This window comes from Cyprinus carpio, chromosome B23 (assembly GCF_018340385.1).
Source record: "Cyprinus carpio isolate SPL01 chromosome B23, ASM1834038v1, whole genome shotgun sequence".
In the NCBI taxonomy this organism is placed as follows: Eukaryota; Metazoa; Chordata; class Actinopteri; order Cypriniformes; family Cyprinidae; genus Cyprinus; species Cyprinus carpio.
The window spans coordinates 3,184,110-3,190,714 of NC_056619.1; the positions used below are offsets into that span (position 1 = coordinate 3,184,110).

The 6,605-nt window shown below is 36.6% G+C and overlaps 1 pseudogene; it reads left to right on the forward strand.

Moving 5' to 3' along the window:
- The first annotated feature begins 474 nt into the window (after window positions 1-474).
- Window positions 475-6,310, forward strand: LOC109088079 (annotated as a pseudogene).
- Window positions 6,311-6,605: the final 295 nt, after the last annotated feature.

Here is a 6,605-nt window from a genome sequence, read left to right on the forward strand (position 1 = left end):
ATTTCTTTGACAATATTTTGGACCTTTACTTTCATTAAAAAGGCTTATTTCTGCTATTGCATGCTCATTTTGTAAATGTAAGATATTAATTTAAAGTATAGACAAGTGCAAACTGGGAGCTTAATGCAAATGTAATTGGCCGCATTTACAAAATCAGGGGATTATGTTTGCCCAAATATGCAAATGTCTCTTTGTATAGAGACAAAAGAGTGAGGTTAATCACTCCCTGTCACTTTTTTTAGTTTATAGTGATCACGTATATTTGCAAAAACACTGATGGATAGCCCACACCAGAAAAACATCTTCAGCTTTTGGTTTTATTTATCATCAAACGTAATAAAACAACTTTAAGTAAATAGTGTTATATGTAAATTAATTAAAATGTTTATCCATGTTAGTAATCCTCGTTTTTGTTTAATGTGTTGTTTTATAGACGCTTAAAATATAATTCGGCGCTTTTTTGATGAGCTGCCGTTGGTGACGTCATCACTAGCGCGCGTTCACTCAGCGTCGAGTCTTCAGGAGAGGTGAGCGCATCTCGGATTTCTGCCTCATTATCATCGAGTACAGCACTGTTTGTGTGTTTGCCGGATAAATACTTAGCATGTGAGGAAACCAACTCACCTGAGGGATTTTGTGTGTTTGTATGTTCTTCTGAATGATTGTTTTGTTGTTTGGAGTGAGAATGTTGCTCTTGCTGAATGTTTCCTGATCTGTGAAGGAATGGATGCGAACCAATATGAATTTTTGCTGCTGCTATTTTTTATAACGTTAATCCTCTTTTGAGATATATCTTTCGCAGATTAAATTTGTTATAGTTATTTTACATGGTTAAAATTAAGAACAGATACTGCTAAATACTTCATATAATTATTCTGTATAATGTGGATCATTTTAAATCTCTACAGGAATTTGAAGAGAATACATTGGAAACATATATATATATATATAAATTTTTTGCTTTGATGTACTCTTTCTATTTAAATAAGATTTTACGATCACTGTCAATTAGGCTACTGCACATAAAACTAAAACATGTTAATTAATTTAATTTAAAACCTCTTTCTCTATTTTAACCTTAAATACTACACTAATTGTAATATAAGTAGTAGAAATATTAGGAAAAAAATATTTAATTAAAAAGTCATTAATGGACCATAATTATTGCACAAATAGTATTTAGTACCAAAAGATCTCCTCAAAATATTAAATAAATATTATACAAAATAAATATTATACAATAAATACAATAAATATTATACAAAACACTAATTTAACTGAAAAATAGTTAAGCTGTACGGTCATATTATAAGTAAGCAATAGGCCTACCTGAGGGTTAAGTAAACCAGAATAAAGATGATACTGTAAATGTTATCAACGTAATAATCAATGCATAATATTCTGTAATGTTTACCAAAAAATTGCTGCAAATACCTGTATAATGAAGCTGCCGTCTATCCTACTTAAACCCATTCAACTGTATTGTGCGCTGGTTTGTTTGGAGAGCTCTGTGAACCACGTGACCGCACAGCGACGCCGGCAAGATCAAAGCTTGTCGCAATTCTGTTTTTCAGTGGCTCTGGCTTTAATTGAACCGCTAAATTTTACGATTTATGCCACATTGAGTGAGCCAAAACAGGGTTGCCAATTTGGCATGTGATTTACATTGGCAGAGTGAGAGCGTGAGACAGAGCCTGGAAGCGTGTGTCTCACGCCAAATGTGTGAGAGTTGGCAACCCTGTCATTCTATATTTCTACAAAGAAATCTTCTTATATGTTAATACTGGGGCAGAATGAAAAATAAAACATGGATAGAAATGTTAAAGGGGTCATATGATGCTTTTTTCAAGATCATTATTTTGTGTATTTGGAGTAACAGAATATGTTGACATGCTTTAATGTTCAAAAAACACATTATTTTTCAAATACTGTACATTATTGTAGGTCCTTGTTACATGCTCTGGTTGTTCCCTCCCCTTTTGTTATGGGTTGCTGTATTTCTCCCCTTGTTATTGGTTTCTTCCTGTTTTCCCGCTCTCCGCTGTTTCTCTGTTTTTAGGTGCTGTGATTGGTCGGGTAATGTGTCCATCATGATTACCCTCATCTGGTGAAACAAAATTATAGGGTTGTGTTTATATTTTATTATGTACGTCTTCCTCATACCTCTATGCCATCAGGAGATGTAACAGTCCTCTATGCCCCGCCTCTCTCAAACATGTCGTTTTCTAAAGAGTCCCTCCTTCTGACAAGCGCAGTCTGCTCTGATTGGTCAACTGATCCAGTGCATTGTGATTGGCCGAACACCGCAAGCATTCGTCGGAAATGTAACGGCCCTTTCCATAATCACGAGCAACATCTTTCAAAATAAATGTAAAGACCATTAATAATGTCCTTAGTTTTACCATCAGTTCAAGCCTGAAAGAGGAACAGAGTAACGTGACAGACACAGTGATGAAGCTCCTATGTGTCTGCAGTACACAAGCCACGGACAGTTAAGACAGCTGACTCCACTGTGTGACCCCACTGTGTGTCTCTCTCTCTCTCTCTCTCTCTCTCTCTCACTCTCTCACACACACACACACACATGCGGGCGCACACACACGACGTGCAAAATTCCGCATTTGAACAGTCAATAGCAAAAACTTTAAAAACAAAACATAACAACAAAACTAGGTTCATGAAACGGCCGTCCATAAAATGCGTTGTTGTTCTGTTGTAAGTAATCTTAAAGATTCCTAAATGCATCTACTTTCGGCTTTTTGAGACTTTAGTCTTTGCAACTTTACAGATCTTCTTTATGCACCAAGAGCTTGTAACACTCCAGAGTGAAAGGAAAAATGGAAATCACATCATATGACCCCTTTATTAACAGAAAGACAGAAATGCATAGATTGTGTGAATTAGCACATTTTGCTGAATGAGCATTTTAAATTGATGTGCTCTTTGTGTTGATGCTGTTACTTTTAATATAGTAATATAATGATCTACAGAGAGACAACACTTTGTATTTGTAAGGCTCTGGTCTCTTCAAGTATAAAACTTGGAGGACATCTGCTTTACGTACATAAATGTTTAAATCTGTAAACCGTTTTTTTTTTTTTTTTTTAAGTACTGAGCAAATCTGCTTCTTCCACACAGAAATGTTCAGTGAAGCACCTCCCACAACAATCACGCCTTCAACATTTCAACATTAAATGCTGGTACATTCTCATCAGTTAACAAGTGAAGATGACCATCAAAGCATTAGGAAGAGCTAAAATCTGTAAAGACTGAGTTTATTAAAGAGGACAGAGAGAAGATGAGAGATCCAGAACCCTGTAGAATCGAAGATACTGAAGAACAAACAGGTTGGTGGCAAAACTTTATAATGTTACATCAGGGTTAAGGTTTATATCCACATTTCTCTGCTTTTTACGAGTTACTGAAAATTAATCATTTTTATTTTTTATTTCAGAGTTGATTGAAGAAAATAAGGAGAGTGAAGAACTGAGTGAAGTTAAGGAGAAAAATCATGTTAAAACTGGAGAGAAACCTTGGAGTTGCTCTCAAAGCAAACAGAAAGATTTAAAGAAAAGAAGAAACAAGAAATAATTTATCTGCACTCAGTGTGGAAAGAGTTTCACACGCAAAACAAGGCTTGATGTTCACATGAGAGTTCATACTGGAGAGAAGCCGTTCACTTGTGCTCAATGTGGGAAGAGTTTTGCACAATTAGCACACCTCAAAGAACACATGAACATCCACACCAGAGAGAAACTATACACATGTGATCAATGTGACAAAACATTTTTGTGGGCTTTAGTCCTGAAGCAGCACCTGAAAGTTCATACAAAGGAGAAGCCACATTCATGTTATTTGTGTGGAAATGGTTTTTCACGTTTACAAAGTTTAAAAGAACATCAGAAAATACATACTGGTGTGAGAGAGTACATGTGCTTTGAGTGTGAAAAGACTTTTACTACAGCTAAACATTTGAAACAGCACCAGAGGATCCACACTGGAGAAAAACCTTACAAGTGTTCATACTGTGACAAGAGATTCAGTCAGTCAGGAATCCTGAAAAGACATGAAATGATCCACACTGAACAGAAACCATTCAAATGTGATCAGTGTGGGAAGAGTTTTGCACTGAAAGGAATCCTCACTGCACACATGAGAGTTCACACTGGAGAGAAACCATTCACTTGTGATCAATGTGGAAGGAGTTTTTCACAATCAGGACATCTTCAACGACACATGAACATCCACACTAGAGAGAAGCTGATAAGTTGTGATCAATGTGGCAAAACATTTTTGAGGGCTTCAGACCTGACGAAACATCTGAAGGTTCATACAAAGGAGAAGCCACATTCATGTTATTCTTGTGGAAAGAGATTTTCATGTCTAAAAAATTTGAAAGTGCATCAGAAAATACATACTGGTGTGAGAGAGTACATGTGCTTTGAGTGTGAAAAGACTTTTACTTCAGCAAACAGTTTACAACTGCATGAGAGGATCCACATTGGAGAAAAACCTTAAGTGTTCACACTGTGACAAACAGATTCAGTGATTCAACAAGTCGGAAAACACACAAGAGGATCCACAATGAAGAAAAACCTTATCACTGCACTGAATGTGGGAAGTGTTTCTACCAGTCTTCTACTCTACACAGACATACAAAAAACAATCACAGTAAGTAGATCATCTTCAGATCCAGCACTTTCAGGTGTGAGGCTGCGTCCTCACCAAATGTGACACAATAATGCATCAAGCACTAAAATATCATCTGGATAAATCTGTCCTAACAGGACATTAAAAGCTGTATGACAAAGAAGCATTATCCAAAGTTTTCACAATGAATAAAGGTCATCTTCAAAACCATCAGATTCAGCTGTGAGATTCGGATCAACTCAAAGATGAAGTCCCTCCCCAAAGAACAATGTCAAAAAATGTATCCGTTTGTTTCATGATATAAATGATATCATTGTTCTTTTTTATGAGTTTCATATTATGCTCAATTGTCTTGTAATGCATATGTGTCACCTGTAGTTTGCTTACTCTGTCATGAAGGGAAGTAGAAGCTTTTTACCAACTGTTTTTGTGTAGTTACCCATTACTGAGAGCACATGCTGTTTTACATTTCTCAATAAAGCTTGTAATTGCCTAATCAACTATATTTACTGCACACATTACTGAGATGAAATGAGATGGCTGTGTGTCTGTTAATAACCCTTATTTTGGTTTGATGTTGTTTTATAGATATTGAGTAATTTTAAATAGAAAATTTTGATGATCTGCTGTTGATGATGCCATCACTAGCACGCATTCATTCAGTCAGCGTTGAGTTTTCTGATGTGAGGTCAACAGTTCACAGTATTTCACATACTTACACAAGCAACAAACTTGATGCTCAAACTTTACACAGTTTAAGTAGCATTTTACAGGCTCTTTTTTGTGTTGTTTTCATCGGGTTCAGTGCTACTTGTGCGTATTTTCAGGTGTTTTCCTACTAAAATAAACATTTAGTGCAGCAGCGAGCATATAAGGAAAATATGTTGAATTTATTCAGACCTGAGCGATTGTGTGTGCTTTGTATGTTTGTTGGTTTGTTATATGAAGTGAAAAGTCAAAAGGTGTATTCTGACCTGTCCCAAATGGCTCACTTCAGGTGCGCTTGTGGTCTTGAGGACTTCAGAATGGCCACTGCGTGCGTGTGTCCACATGACCATAGTAATCCTATATTATAAGTTTACATCAAGCACTGTAACATGATAAATTTTAAAAAGTGGTTTATTATTAGAATATCCACAGTGATGGAGGTAACCAATTACAACTTCTCGCATTACTGTAATTAAGCTGTTTTGTTGTTGTTTTTTCCCCAGGTAATTATAATTTCATGAATATCTAAGTCTACTCCCAGATCACAATTTTGGTTCTCAGAGCATTAGTTTCTGTTTCCCCATATGTTATTTTTTTATGGTTTGTGTTTGGTTGGCCAGGAAAGTCTTCTTAACGGAAGTAAAACTTTAGTTTTTGGTTTGTTTAATGTTATTTTAAATGTTAAAATGGTAATTTAACTTTCCCATAACATTATAACATTTCCTTAACCTCTTTGCTCCAATGTGATCACCTGATGTACGTCAGTCCAATGTACACCAGTAATCAGCCTGCACACCCATGACCCGGTATACCCTGCTGAAAAAAACAAATAGAAACATCTCACTTAGGTATGTAACCTTGGTTCCCTGAATAGGGAACAAGATGGTGCGATGACATCATCATTATGGGACCACCTCCGGTGTGACGAATGTCTGAAGCCCTTAAACCATCACGCCAATTTATTGGCCAATAGCACCTAGCACCGCCCCGTGCATATATGCGTGCTGCACGCTATTTCATCAGATTTTACACTATGACAGAGGAAGCGCTATCGAAGGTCCGGAACGGCCAGCATCGCAGCATCTCGTTCCCTATTCAGGGAACCAAAGATACATACGTAGCCGAGATGTTCCCTTTCATAGGTTCAATTCAATGCTGTGATAACGTCATCGCTATGGGAACGATATACCATCATGCCTGACATACCTAAGATAGCTGGAAGAGAGGAAAGAGTCTGCTCAAGTGGA